Here is a 15,187-nt window from a genome sequence, read left to right as displayed (position 1 = left end):
GAGACAAAGACAGAGACAGAAACAGAGAGACAGAGATAGAGAGATAGAGAGACAGAGATAGAGACAGATAGACAGACAGACAGACAGATAGACAGACAGAGACAAATAGAGACAGACAGAGACAGAGATAGAATAGGGGAGAGGGATAGAGACAGATAGACAAATAGAGAGACAGACAGACAGACAGAGAGAGACAGAGAGAGAGAGATAGAGATGGGGAGGGGGAAGGGAGAGATGGGTAGAGAGAGAGAGAGAGAGAGATTAGCAGAGAGTTAGAGAGAGGGGGAGACAGACAGACAGACAGACAGAAAGAGAGAGATGGGGGGGAAGGGAGAGAGATAGAGAGAGATTAGGGGGAGAGAGATAGATGGAGAGATTAGGGGAGAGGGGGAGAGAGAGAGAGATTAAGATACCATACGACCCAAAATGACCCAATATGGTGTCATAACGAGTTGTATGGTGTCCTAAGGGGTCATAAGGGTTCATGGGACACCATATGACCCCTTAAGACACCAAATTGTGTCGTTATGGGTCATATGTTGTCTTAAGAGGTCGTAAGACACAATATGACCCCTTAGGACACAATATGACCCAAAGCAACCCAATATGGTGTCATTAGGGGTCATATGGTGTCCTAAGGGGTCATATGATATCTTAAAGGGGTCATATGACATAATATGACCCACTAGGACACAATATGACCCATAACGACCAAATATGGTGTCTTAAGGGGTCATATGGTGTCATAAGGGGTTGTAGGACACCATATGACCCCTATGGACACCATAGGACCCCTTATGACACCGTATGGTATCTTAAGGGGTCATATGGTGTCGTAAGGGGTCTTATGGTGTCCTAAGGGGTCGTAGGACACAATATGACCCAAAGCGACCCAATATGGTGTCATAACGGGTTGTATGGTGTCCCAAGACACCATATGACCCCTATGGGCACAATATGACCCCTATGGACACCATAGGACCCCTTAAGACACCAAATTGTGTCGTTAGGGGTCATATGGTGTCCTAAGGGGTCATATGGTGTCCCATGAACCCTTATGACCTCTTAGGACACCATATGACCCCTAATGACACCATATTGGGTCGCTTTGGGTCATATTGTGTCCTACAACTCCTTAGGACACCATATGACCCCTAACAACATGATTTGGTATCTTAAGGGGTCCTATGGTGTCTTTAGGGGTCATATGGTGTCCATAGGGGTCATATGGTGTCCCAAGACACCATATGACCCCTAATGACACCATATTGGGTCACTTTGGGTCATATTGTGTCCTAAGGGGTTGTAAGACACAATATGACCCCTTAGGACATAATATGACCCAAAGTGACCCAATATGGTGTCATTAGGGGTCATATGGTGTCCCAAGACACCATATGACCCCTAAAGAGGACACCATATGACCCCTAAACACACCATAGGACCCCTTAAGACACCAAATCATGTCGTTAGGGGTCATATGGTGTCCTAAGAGGTCGTAGGACATAATATGACCCCTCTCCTCCTCTCTCTCTCTCTCTTCCTCTCTCTCTCTCCTCCTCCCCTCTCTCTCCCTCTCTCTCCCTCTCTCTCCCTTTCCCCTAATCTATCTCTCTCTCTCTCTCTCTCTCTCTCTCTCTCTCTCTCTCTCTCTCTCTCTCTCTCTCTCTCTCTCTCTCTCTCTCTCTCTCTCTCTCTCTCTCTCTCTCTCTCTCTCTCTCTCTCTCTAAAATATGACTAATAAAATCCGATATCGGATTTAATCGGATATCGGATTTCTACCATTACCATTAATGTGGTAGTTCAGTAAATAAAAGGTGGCAATGGGGAAATTTTTGGGGACCACAAATTTATACATTAAAATCGGATATCCAATTTTTGTACATAAAAAAAAAATCCTTGTGGGCCATTTTGTTGATTCCAACGGCCCACAGTCTGCATATTCTATTTTTTGTCGATGATCATGGGTTTTTAGGCAGGTTGAGACAAATTTGTGCTTTTGGGAGATTCTTAAAGTCAAAACTTACATTGTCAATCATGTAGGAGCATCTGTGTGGAGGGAAATGGGGAGTAGTAGTCGTCGGAAGTCTAAACGCAAAAGAAAACTTTCAAATGACCAAATTGAAGTGTATAGAGAAAGAGATAGAGAATGTCATAGGAGGAGAAGACAAGGTATGTTAAATATTGCTAATGTTACTTCAAGTGAAGAGGAAATTGAATTTGAAAATGTGCCACAAGTAATTGAAAATGAAAATGTAGATTTTGAAAGTGAAAATTTTGAAAATGTTGAAAGTGATAATGAAAATGCTCAACATGTGGAAAATTTTGACATAGGAGGTGAAAATGTGGAATACTTTAACATTTAAGGTGGAATTGCTCAACCAAGTGAACCATATGTAACACCTAATTACTTTAGAAATGAAGACCCTCTCATGGATGAAAGACAAATTCCAAATCCAAGACCTTCAAGAACCCCAAAATGGTTATTTGAAATCGATGAGAATATTATTGTGGATCTTGAAGGCAAGAGGTCAACAAGAACCATTCGGTTATGGGCTACACAACTTTTTAACCAAAATTTTAGCAATAAGACATTGACCGAGCAATGCCAACTCTTTGTTCAATTGCTAAAGATGATAAAGATGAGACCATTTTTAAACAAATTGAAGATTCGTATGAACAAGAAGATGGAGAGAAATTCTATTATTGCAAAACATCTATTTGAAGCTCTCAATTCTATTGGAAAGAATACTAAAGAAAGAGATAAGAGAGTCGCTCGAAGAGTGATTACAACCTCCTTAGTAAGTCATCAATTGAGGAAGGCTCATCAAATGAGACAAACTTGTATTGATTTTAACATAAACCGTAAAACTTTGGATAGAGCACCTACACGAAGACAAAGACTTGACGATCCACTTCAACAAGATACATGGGCATTTGGTGGGAGGCTTCCACGTGTTGATAGAAAGTTGACTAAAAATGTGAAGGAGGAGATTCAACAATTTTGGCACTCTAATTCTAGAGTGTCACCCAATGTAAAGGATGTTTTAAAATTAAGAATCGGCAATCGAGACCGCACACCACATCCCAAACATTTCTTGGAATCAAGCCAAACAATGTTGTACAAAAAAATTTGTGAATTACATACAACTTTGCAAATATCACAAAGGGCCTTTGAATCTTTGAAACCATTTTATTGTGTTCCTCTTAAGATTAGCAATGCTTGTTGTTGCAAGTACCATGTGGAGTTTTCAATGTACCATGAACTTTTATGTCATATTCGTTCTACGATGCATACTAATGAGATGTTGTAGGAGTGTGGTGCAATGCTATTTCCGAGATCATCAAGAGACTTGCAAGATCTATTTTTATGCCCTAGAGATGATGGCTACTATTTCTATAGAAATGATTGTTTGAATGAGAAGTGCTTAGAATATGGTGGGTTGTCAAAGTTTGTTTCATGTTTTCATGAGGGCAGAAAACACAAGTTTGGAAAGAATTATGTTGAGAAAAAAAGATATGAGACAGTGAAATATACTTTGAAGAGTGGAGGTGAAGGTTTTGGATGCGAATTAGTCTCAAGAGAAGTGAGTATTTTTTATTTTATTTTGGATTTTAAGGAAAATCTTTTCTACAAGTATGCAAGGAACACCCATAGGTCTCAGTGGTTGGATCAATAGTTTAGGATGTGTAAGAACTCTTTCCCGATTGGCATTATTAAATCGGTGGTTGATACGAGAAATTGGCCATGCGACAACATTCGATTGAGTGAGATGGATGATTTTTTTGCCAACCGAAAAATTGCTGCCCTAATAAAACTGTAGGGAAAATTGAAAAACTGAGATAGGATTTTGTAGGGACCCCTCTCATGGCCCCGCAGGTTCAAACGAATCATTTGTAGGTGCCACAGATTCCAAGTTAGGGCCTATCAAAGTTTGACAATTTTGAGCACTTAGGGCGCTCAAGGGACGACGCTGGTAGGGTATGACCCTGAGCGTTTGACCGAGTGGGGGGGGAAAAATAGGAGAATGCATACGGTAATAATGCCTAACTAGACATGTCGGAGCCAATGGTTCATCATTGCGACAAGCAGAACGAGAAATTGGCCACGTGACAACATTCTATTGAGTGAGACTGATGATTTTTTTGCCAATCGAAAAATTGTTGCCCTAATAAAACCGTAGGGCAACTTGAAAAAATGAGATAGGATTTTGTAGGGACCCCTCTCTTGGCCCCATAGGTTCAAACGGATCATTCACAGGTGCCACGGATTCCAAGTTAGGGCCCATCAAAGTTTGACAATTTTGAGCACTTAGGACGCTCAACGGACGACGTCGGTAGGGTATGACCCTGAGCGTTCGACTGAGTGGGGGGGAAAAATAGGAGCATGCATAAGGTAATAATGCCTAACTGGACATGTTAGAGCCAACGGTTCGTCATCGCGATGAGCAAAACGAGAAATTGGCCACGCGACAACATTCGATTGAGTGAGACTAACGATTTTTTTGCCAACGGAAAAATTGCTGCCCTAATAAAACCGTAGGGCAACTTGAAAAACCAAGATAGGATTTTGTAGGGACCCCTCTCATGGCCCCGTAGGTTCAAATGGATCATTTGTAGGTGCCACGGATTCCAAGTTAGGGCCCGTCAAAGTTTGACAATTTTGAGCACTTAGGGCGCTCAAGGGACGATGTCGGTAGGGTATGACCCCGAGCGTTTGACCGAGTGGGGGGGAAAAATAGGAGCATGCATAGGGTAATAATGCCTAACTAGACATGTCAGAGCCGATGGTTCATCATGGCGACGAGCTAAACGATAAATTGGCCACGCAACAACATTCGATTGAGTGAGACTGACGATTTTTTTGCCAATAGAAAAATTGCTGCCCTAATAAAATCGTAGGGCAACTTGAAAAACCGAGATAGGCTTTTGTAGGGACCCCTCTCATAGCCCCGTAGGTTCAAGCAGATTGTTCGCAGGTGCCATGGATTTCGAGTTAGGGGCCGTCAAAGTTTGACAATTTTGAGCACTTAGGGCGCTCAAGGGACAACGTCGGTAGGGTATGACCCCGAGAGTTCGACCGAGTGGGGGGGAAAAATAGGAGCATGCATAGGGTAATAATGCCTAACTAGACATGTCAAAGCTGATGGTTCATCATCGCGACGAGTTGAACAAGAAATTTGCCACGCGACAACATTCGATTGAGTGAGACTGATGATTTTTTCGCCAACCGAAAAATTGCTGCCCTAATAAAACCGTATGGCAACTTGAAAAACCAAGATAGAATTTTGTAGGGACCCCTCTCATGGCTCCATAGGTTCAAACGGATCGTTCGTAGGTGCCATGGATTCTGAGTTAGGGCTCGTCAAAGTTTGACAGTTTTGAGCACTTAGGGCGCTCAAGGGACGATGTCGATAGGGTATGACCCCGAGTGTTCGACCGAGTGGGGGGGAAAAATAGGAGCATGCATAGGGTAATAATGCCTAACTAGACATGTCAGAGCCAATGGTTCATCATCGCGACGAGCTGAACGAGAAATTGGCCACGCGACAACATTCGATTGAGTGAGACTAACGATTTTTTCACCAACCAAAAAATTGCTGCCCTAATAAAACCCCTAGCATTCGACCGAGGTGGGGGGCAAAATAGGACCATGCATAGGGTAATAATGAATTGTATCAAGTATTATTCATTAAATGAATTGTATTGTATTGTTCATTAAATGAATTGTATTGTTCATGAATTGTAATGATCATTAAATGAATTGTATTGTATTGTTGATTAAATGAATTGTATTGTTCATAAATTGTATTGTTAATTAAATGAATTGTATTGTATTGTTCATTAAATGAATTATAATGTTCATTATACAAACAACACTTACGATGAAATGAAATGAATTGTATTGTTCATTAAATAACCATTATTAACTATTGTTAATTATTGGAATGAAGATTAAAGATTTCCATGATAACACGACGCACAGATGAGCAATAATTTATATGATCGAATATCAACTTCTGTATATATAAAAATGTCAAATGATTACAAATGTATGTCCATACACAAATATGGCATAAACGCCAACTGAAACAAAATGTATGTCTAAATATGTGAATGTACGTCCATATACAAAATATACATGCCAACTAGACATGTAAGCATCCCAAAACTATCTATAACATCCTAAGTTGCAGATGGATCATCAAAATCGATCCTCTTCGTCGCACTACTCAGCTCTGAAGGATCCTGCACAAGAAAAACAAACCATGATTAATATTAGTTATATTATATAATTCACATTCAAAAAGTTAACATAAAAATGAACTATAATTGAACTATTCATGTTTACCTCATCTCCACATTTTCTCTTCAGCTTTGCAGGACTCTTGGTGTATGTCTTCGGTAGAGGAGGTATGTTTTGAATATTTTCATACACAACCTACATATGTTCAGAAACATGACATTGATACAAGCTAGCATATAATTGTCACTAATAATAACAAATTATATCTACTAATCAAAAAATAAAATAAACACACATCTACTCAAGGCATCTCTTCTTCTTCTTCAGGTATACCGGGTGTAGTCATCAAGGATGTGAAGCCAAGAATTCTCTGTATATATACACAAGTATATGAAACTATCAATCTATGTCTAGACATGTATAATCACTATAAGTTATTTAAACTATTCATTCAATCATATTTGCATTCAATTACCTTTCCCTTGTCTCCAACCGCACTACCAGATCCTAAATCACACTGCCCCGCACTTGTGCTACTTGTGCCCTACAAGAGTAAAATAAGATATACATGCAAGTTACTACATAATCTAATTAATACCAATATAAATGATGAGCATGTATGTACAATAAAATACAAACAACTAGGTACAATAATATATGTACCGTCAAGCTATCAAGACCAAAAGAAATGGCCGACAAGGTGCCCTCCTGAATCTGTCTCAACTCCTCCTCGGTCATCAACTGTTAAATAGACCATGTAAATAAAAATTACTTAATATTATCTAGATTATAAATATTCATTTAAAATATAAAATGAACTGTGAAAATACAAATCTTACCACTACATCATCAATGTATGATGATGGCGCCTCCTCGCCTCTAGCATGTGAGGACTCCCCAGGGTATTCTCCAGTCTGTGTAATAATATCTGGTGCATCATGCATCTCATGCACCTCATAATCTGCACTGTCTGCAGGAGGATCAACGGGTTGTTCAATTGGACCCAAGCATACGTGCCCACACATGACACAACTATGGGGCACGCATATGTGTGGAGCCGAGGATGACATGTCAGCGCCACCAGATGCACCACTACCATCAAGAGTAGGCTCAACTACTGACCCAGCCTAAGAAACCAAAAGGCTACTCAAAGAGTGAATAGCCGATATGGTCTGTGAAGCCGCCTCACAAATGATATCAGGATGTTGCACTGCGGGTGGGGGACCAACAGGAGGAGGGGGGACATATGGGCCCTAGACTACTCTGACTGCCCCAGGTCTATTTTGGGGCATACCTAAACCTACACCCTGGAAAGGTTGGATGTCAAAGTAGTTCACATGTTTGCGTAAAACAAACTCAGCATACAATTTTTTTATGAAATAGAAGGGGATATCAAGATTGTTGTTGGGTGGTTTTTCGAAAACCATCCACCAACGATCCCAAAAGTTTTTCACAATACCATCATTTGTGCACCATTTACTAGAAAGTTTTGTTTTTTAGGGATCTACGGGTTGACCAGTGCAGGGATTAACAAACAATGAGGTGATAGCGGCTTTGGATATCTCAAGATCCTTGGTATCCTTATACGACAAGCCATCTACATATTTTTCCCTCATAGAATCTCGCCACAAAAGGGCGACATTGTGCTCCTCAGTCATGGTTTCCATACTCTTTATGATCGATGTGAGAGGATCAAATATTGGGTTTAGACGAGGGATCCTATGATATACTTCTGCAATTCCCCTCAATTCATTCAAATTTTGTGCAATCAAATCCTGAATTGAGGGGGGGTTTGGCAAATGAGGGTTTGGTTGTTGTAGTTGTGGTTGGTCAGTGTTTTCATTGTTATCCCCCATTTTTAACCTAATTGAATGTAAACAATTAAATTTAGTTAACAAATTTAAATAATTAGGTATTTGATTTTTAAAAACCTAATTTTCATGAAAAAAACCATATTTTCAATGAAAAATCAAATAAACATTAACAAAAAATACCAAAAAAATGAATGAAAATGATTGAAAACAATAAAATTCGTACCTTTCAATCTATTTTTTAGCAATTTTTTGCCAAAACACCGGATATCGGATTTTAATAAAATCACGCAGCCCGTGAGTAAAAAATGACTCATGGGGTTGTCACTGTTGAAATATATTTGTCTTAGAAAATCGGATATTCGATTTTTATACTTAAATTATTTTAAAATAACATATATAATATAATAATATATTATTATATTATATAATACGTATTGTATTATATCATAAAGTATAATTATATATTATATATATTATAAAATATAATATAATATAGTATTATATATTATATAATACGTATTATAATATATAATATGATATTATATTATATATTATAATATATATAATATAATATAATACATATATATATATATATATATAATATATTATTATATAATATATTATTATATTATATAATATATTATTATATTATATAATATGTATTGTACTATATTATAAAATATAAATATATATTATATAATATATAATATAATATAATATTATATTATATAATACGTATTATATATTATATAATATGTATTATATATTATATAATATGTATTATATAATATATAATATTATATTATATTATATTATATAATATATCTAATCTAATATAATATATATAATATAATACGTATTATATAATATATTATTATATTATTATAATATAATAATATATTATATAATACATATCATATAATATATTATTATATTATAATATAATATAATATAATATATAATACATATCATATAATATATTATTATATTATAATATAATATATATAATATAATATAATATAATATATATAATATAATATAATATAATATATATAATATAATATAATATAATATATATAATATATTATTATATTATATAATTATATAATATATTATTATATTATATAATTATATAATATATTATTACATTATATATATTATATAATATATTATTACATTATATATATTATATAATATAATAATATATTATATATTATATAATATATATAATATATTTTTTAAATTAAAATTACAAATAAAAATTGGATATCCGATTTGCATAGGTAATTACCAAACCAAGGTGTATTGACACCCAAGCCAAGCAAAAAGTCAACACGGATTTTCGCATTTTTAGGCGAGTGAAGAAGGCTATTTTTTTCACATCGCCACTTTTTGGCCCCCCTTGATCCTGCACTAACCCCTCTCTTTTACAAGAGTTAGTCAAGTACGATCACTTCTCTAGGTGATTTCATATTCCAATGTTTGTGTGAAAGTGGACTTAAGTCCTAAAACTACCCGATTTCATTTTAATGTGAGACAAGACCAAATTGTTTATAGTGGCTTCAATGGATGAATTGGAGTTGGACATATTAGATTGTGATGGAGTTGTAACATTGTGATAGGTAGGTGAAGCATTAGGATAAGAAGGTGGAACATTATGATAGGTAGGTAAAGAACATGGTTGGGAAACATAAGGAAGGCCAACAAAAGGAGGTACGTAGGATTATTGATTGATAGGATTCCCCCAATGAGTAACATGTGTGGAATTGACGTTTTCTGCAAAGATGGTCATGAATATGTATATGTAGGCACATTAAGCATAGATGTAGGAATGTAATGCTCAACTAGATTTGTAGGATTTGAATGATCAAGCAATATGACACAACTTTTCATTGTTGTAGCATTAGTATACATAATATGAGAAATGCTACACAATATTTTTGAACCATGTCCTTCACTTTGAATCAATCTTCTCACCCTCAATCAAGAAAACTATCTCTCCACCCAAGTGTTCTTGACACATACATTGATGAAACTCTCCTAGTTTTTTGTCAAGATTCCCCAATTGTTGAATAGTTACTTGAGTTAGAGAGCCATTCTCATCATGAGAAGCATGAGAGGATTGATTCTTTGTAATGTTAGGTATGTATTTTGTAGGAATAGAGGATTCACCCAAGTTCCCATGGAATAGGTTATTCAACTCTGACTCAATAATTTTAGTATTTAATCTTTGGGAAGCCATAACTTCTTCTCACCCGGATATTGGATTTGGGACAAAGGGTCATGAAACTCATATACAAGGGGGTAAAATCTAATAAAATAGATTTGTACTTACAATGCCTCTTATACAATTTATAATGCAAGCAAAAGAGGTGACTAAATAATGGAATGATCAATTAGCCACTTAATTAAGAAAAATATGTTGCAAGGTGTGCGTCCTTGGTCTCCTTTTGTTGTGCAGCGTAGCGCTCGGGTTTGTGACATGGCTTAACTGCCTCCTGTGGATTCTATAAGTCTATTGGTTGTATCAGGCATTAATAGGTTGATCTTTTGGTGCAGCGGCAACCACACTTGTAACAAGTGGTATCAGAGCTTGGTCACAGGTTCAAACCCCTCGCTTGCGCTACGGGAGGATTGTTGCAAGGTGTGCGCCCTTGGTATCCTTGTGTTGTGTAGTGCAGCACTCAGGTTTGTGACATGTCTTAACCGCCTCCTATGGATTCTATAAGTCTAGTGGTTGTATTGGGCATTAATAGGTTGATCTTTTGGTGCAACAGAAAACACACTTGTAACAAAATGCACTATAGAAATGATAGATTTGAACAATTAATGTTTTTAAATCTAAAAATGATATGATATAAAAAAAATATCTAAGCATGTAAATTAGAAATTGCACAAGTCAGGTTCGCCAAAATGTAAGGTGGAGAAAATGGGGGTTCACTAGTCTAAACATGCAAAGTAGGAATCAAACCCATTCACAACAATATCACATTAAGGTCAATAATATTTCATTAGACTCAACCTCAAACCTATTGGAAAGTATTGGGAAAAAATTGAATTCCAATCTCCTTGTTTTAGTTCAACTGTTGTAATTGGAGGGTAAATGAGGCAAGATCCTAAACAAAAAAGGAGGTATAAGTGGCCAATTTTTTTCAAAAACTAGCTAAACCTAAACTTAGAGGAGAAATTTGAGACTCATCCACTCAAAAAAATTTAGATACCAAAATAACAAGAGTTGTACTACTTTTAATCTAGTTTCCAAACTACTAAAGTTTTTTGAAAATGGATAAGATTAAGGGGGTCAAGTGTTTCACACACACAAAAGTGTTCCTCTTTTTTCAGTAAAAATAATAGTGTCTAATGTGCATGTCAAAAAAGTTATAGTTTCATTTAGTATTTTGAAAAACCATTTGGTAGAAAGATAGTTAAGGGTTAGTACTAGACATTGTGTATTTTTTATAGTTTTTTGTTGAGTATTTTTTTAAATGATTTTTCTAAGTCGACACATCCTGAAAATTAGGTACCTGTTCATGCATGTCACATAACTTGCACCAAAATAATTTAAAATTCATTTATTTATTTTTTAGTGTAAAGAATAAAGTGTAGAACAATAATATATAATTTATTTCAAATTTGGACAAGTAGTTAAAAATTTATTAAAAAATGGTACACATGTCTCTGATAACTTTAGATTATTTATTAATATTGTTTCAATTTATTAAAAAATTGTAGTTAGAATGCTCAGAAGACATGTAAAATTATGGTGGTCATTTTACAAATACCCATTTGATAACATGTAAACTTGATGACGATGAAGTTGAGAAACCAACTTGGAAGAAGAAAACACGTAAAAAGGAGGGAAATGAAGCTCCCAAGCTTAAGGCTTGTCATCCAAAGCTAAGTACAAGGAAAAATGCATATGTGTTAATTTAATTAAGAACGTGTATGTTTTAATTTTTAGAAAAATGTGTACGCACTTTTATGAGAAAAAACACACATGCGTTATAATGCATACGTGTTATGGTTAGCAAGCAAAACACATACGTGTTTTGCTTACATTAAGCTAGAAAAGGAACTTGGCCTTAGATGCTAATTCCTTTGGACTTCCCTTTGTTTTTTTCATCAGGATATATACATAAAATTTAATTTATATTTTCTTTGTCTTTTATCTTTCTTCTACTTTAAGTTATATTTAATGTATATATTGGCAGAATGTTTGAGAATGATTTCAGATCTCTAGGAGTCGTAATTCTAATTTTAGATTTTAGGGGATCTTATAATTTTTTAGACTTGATCAAATTTCAATAATAAGTAGGTTTCTATCATAATTCTCTTTCTATTTGTCTATCTCACGATCTTTGTCTCCCCAAGCTCTAAGCCTATCTCTTTCCCTATCTCTCAATTTTTCCTTCATTTCTACCTCTCTCTATCTCACTCTCTCCTCTCTCCCCAAGCTCTAGATCTTATGATTTCTCAAACAGTCAAATTTCAATCTCTCTCTCTCTCTCTCTCTCTCTCTCTCTCTCTCTCTCTCTCTCTCTCTCTCTCTCTCTCTCTCTCTCTCTCTCTCTCTCTCTCGACCCTCGATATCTAGACCTATCACTCTCCCTCTCCCTCTCTCTCCCTGTTCTCTCTATATCATTTTCTCCTCTCTCCCTAATCTCTAAACCTATCTCTCTCACCCTTCGATTTTATATCTCCCATCTCTTCTCTACCTACTTCACACACGTTCTCTCCTCTCTATCTCACATCTCTCTCCCTCTCCCCACCTCTCTCTCCTCTCCTCTCTCTCTCCTCCCCTATCTCTAATTATTTCCATCTCCTCTCTCCCTCTCCCAACATAATTCCCTTACTCCCTTCCTACCTGTACTTATCTACATACCTCTCTCTCTCATGCACGCACGCACGCGCGCGCGCGCACACACACACACACACACTTTCTCTCTATCCCACCCTCTCATGATCCTTCTCTACTTATCTCACTCTCAACTTTTCCCTCTGTACTACCCTCTATCTCCCCTCTCTCTCCCTCCCTAACTCTATTTATCTACATAAATCTCTCTCTCTCTTGCTCCCTCACTCCCTATTTCTCTTTATCTCACTCTCTTTATCTTCCCCAATCTTTATACCTATCTCTCCCCCTATGACTCTCCCTCTCTCCTATCAAGCTCTACCTCTCTCTATCTCACTCTTCTCTTAGCCCCAAGATCTCTCTCTCTCTCTCTCTCTCTCTCTCTCTCTCTCTCTCTCTCTCTCTCTCTCTCTCTCTCTCTCTCTCTCTCCCTTCCTCTATTTTTTTGCATAGATCTCCTTCCCTCCTCTCTCTCCCCTTCTATCTCTACTTAAATCTATCTCCCCTCTCCCTCTCTTTATACATACCTCTCCTCCTTCCCTTCCTACCTCTATTTCTATAAATAAATATCCCTCTCACCCTCTCTCTTTAATCCTGCATCCCTCCCTCCTTCCCTCTCTCCACCTCTCTACTTATCCATCTATCTTCAGGGGTAAATTAAGCATAAACAATATAATTAGTTGTAAAAGAGTGAATCACAACTCTAAATATAATTACTATTACTCCTAAATAACAATAGAATAATGAAAGATCAAATGAAATAAAGAATGAATTCTAAATTAAACTCCCTCAATTGATGTAACAAATCTTCCATTGCTCTTCTCCATAATTGGTTGATTGGCTCTCAGGTATTGCACTAAAATTCCTGCATAAGATAGACAATTATTTTGAAGACTGTGATTCTAGAGTGATTTGTGAAAATGATGTTGTTTATATAGATTTTCAACATAGAAGGGGTGAGGATTTGAACTCAAGTCCCGATTGATAGTCAACTAATTTAGATTGATCAGTGAACTAGTCATGATTAATTTGTTAACTAAATAGATTGGTTTGCTAACAGGATTGATTGGAGAGTGAACTCAATTGATTAACCAATAGACTGAATAGACTAGCTAGTTGACTGAATAGATGGATTAGAAGACAATTGATTGGAGAGATAAGTGGATTGATTGATCAGTCAAAAAAGGTGATTTGGAGTGAAAAGGGGTGATTGAAGAGTTAACTGAGTTAACTGATTAGTCAACTGATTTGATCAATCAGTTATGATTTCAACATGTGTTGTAGGATTTTGGAATTGAATTTTATTTTCATTTTCAATTTGGATTTGAATTTGGACTTTTGAATGCTGAAATGCACATGAAATGAACTGAAATTCAGATTTGGTGAAATGTGAATTTGATGATTTGGAATTAGATGAAATTAAATGAAATGAATTGAAATTCGAATTTGGGGAATTTGGAGGAATAAATTAATTAATTAGAATAATTTAAATGAAATTATTTAAACATTAAAAATGAGATTAATTAAATAATAAGGATTATTTAATTAAGAAAATTAATCATAATTAATTAAATAATTAATATTTAATTAGTATTTGAGATAGGGTTAAATGATTAATTAATTAAGAAATAGAAATTGAATAATTAATAAGATGAAGAATGATAATTGAGTTGGTTTAGAAGAATAATTAACTTAATTAAATAATTAAAGAATCACTTAATTAATTAGCACGAATAATTAGTACATGATGAAAAAGACATTTTTCAGTGTCTACATTTTCCCCTCTTTGACATAATGTCGAAACAATTTTGTTTCAAAGAAAATAAAATTTATGCCCCAATATGCTCTAGTGATATTAGGGTATAATGCCCCCTCGAGAGATTGTTTGTGCATTGAAGGCATGAATGATCTCTCGAAAGAAAAAGAATTTTATATGAGAGATGGTAGAATGGTTAGTTGATGACATGAATGAGTTTGATTAGATAGAAGAAATAATTAGAATACTTTGAAGATTGACTAAACGATAAGATTGATAGGATTGATAAGATTGATCAGATAAAGATAAAGTCTAGTTTCAGGAAGGACACATCTTATATAAGACAAAGATGATCAAAACGTCTGGTTTCGGGAAGGATACATCTTGTATAAGACAAATGATAGATGATCGCGTCTAGTTTTAGGAAGGACTAATCATGTATAAGACAAATGATAGATAAAAATTGGATGAATAATGAAATATGATGAAGGTGAGGAATAATTAATTGATAGATAGAA

This window comes from Cryptomeria japonica, chromosome 8, assembly GCF_030272615.1.
Source record: "Cryptomeria japonica chromosome 8, Sugi_1.0, whole genome shotgun sequence".
Taxonomy (NCBI): Eukaryota; Viridiplantae; Streptophyta; class Pinopsida; order Cupressales; family Cupressaceae; genus Cryptomeria; species Cryptomeria japonica.
This window is presented reverse-complemented; position numbering follows the sequence as displayed.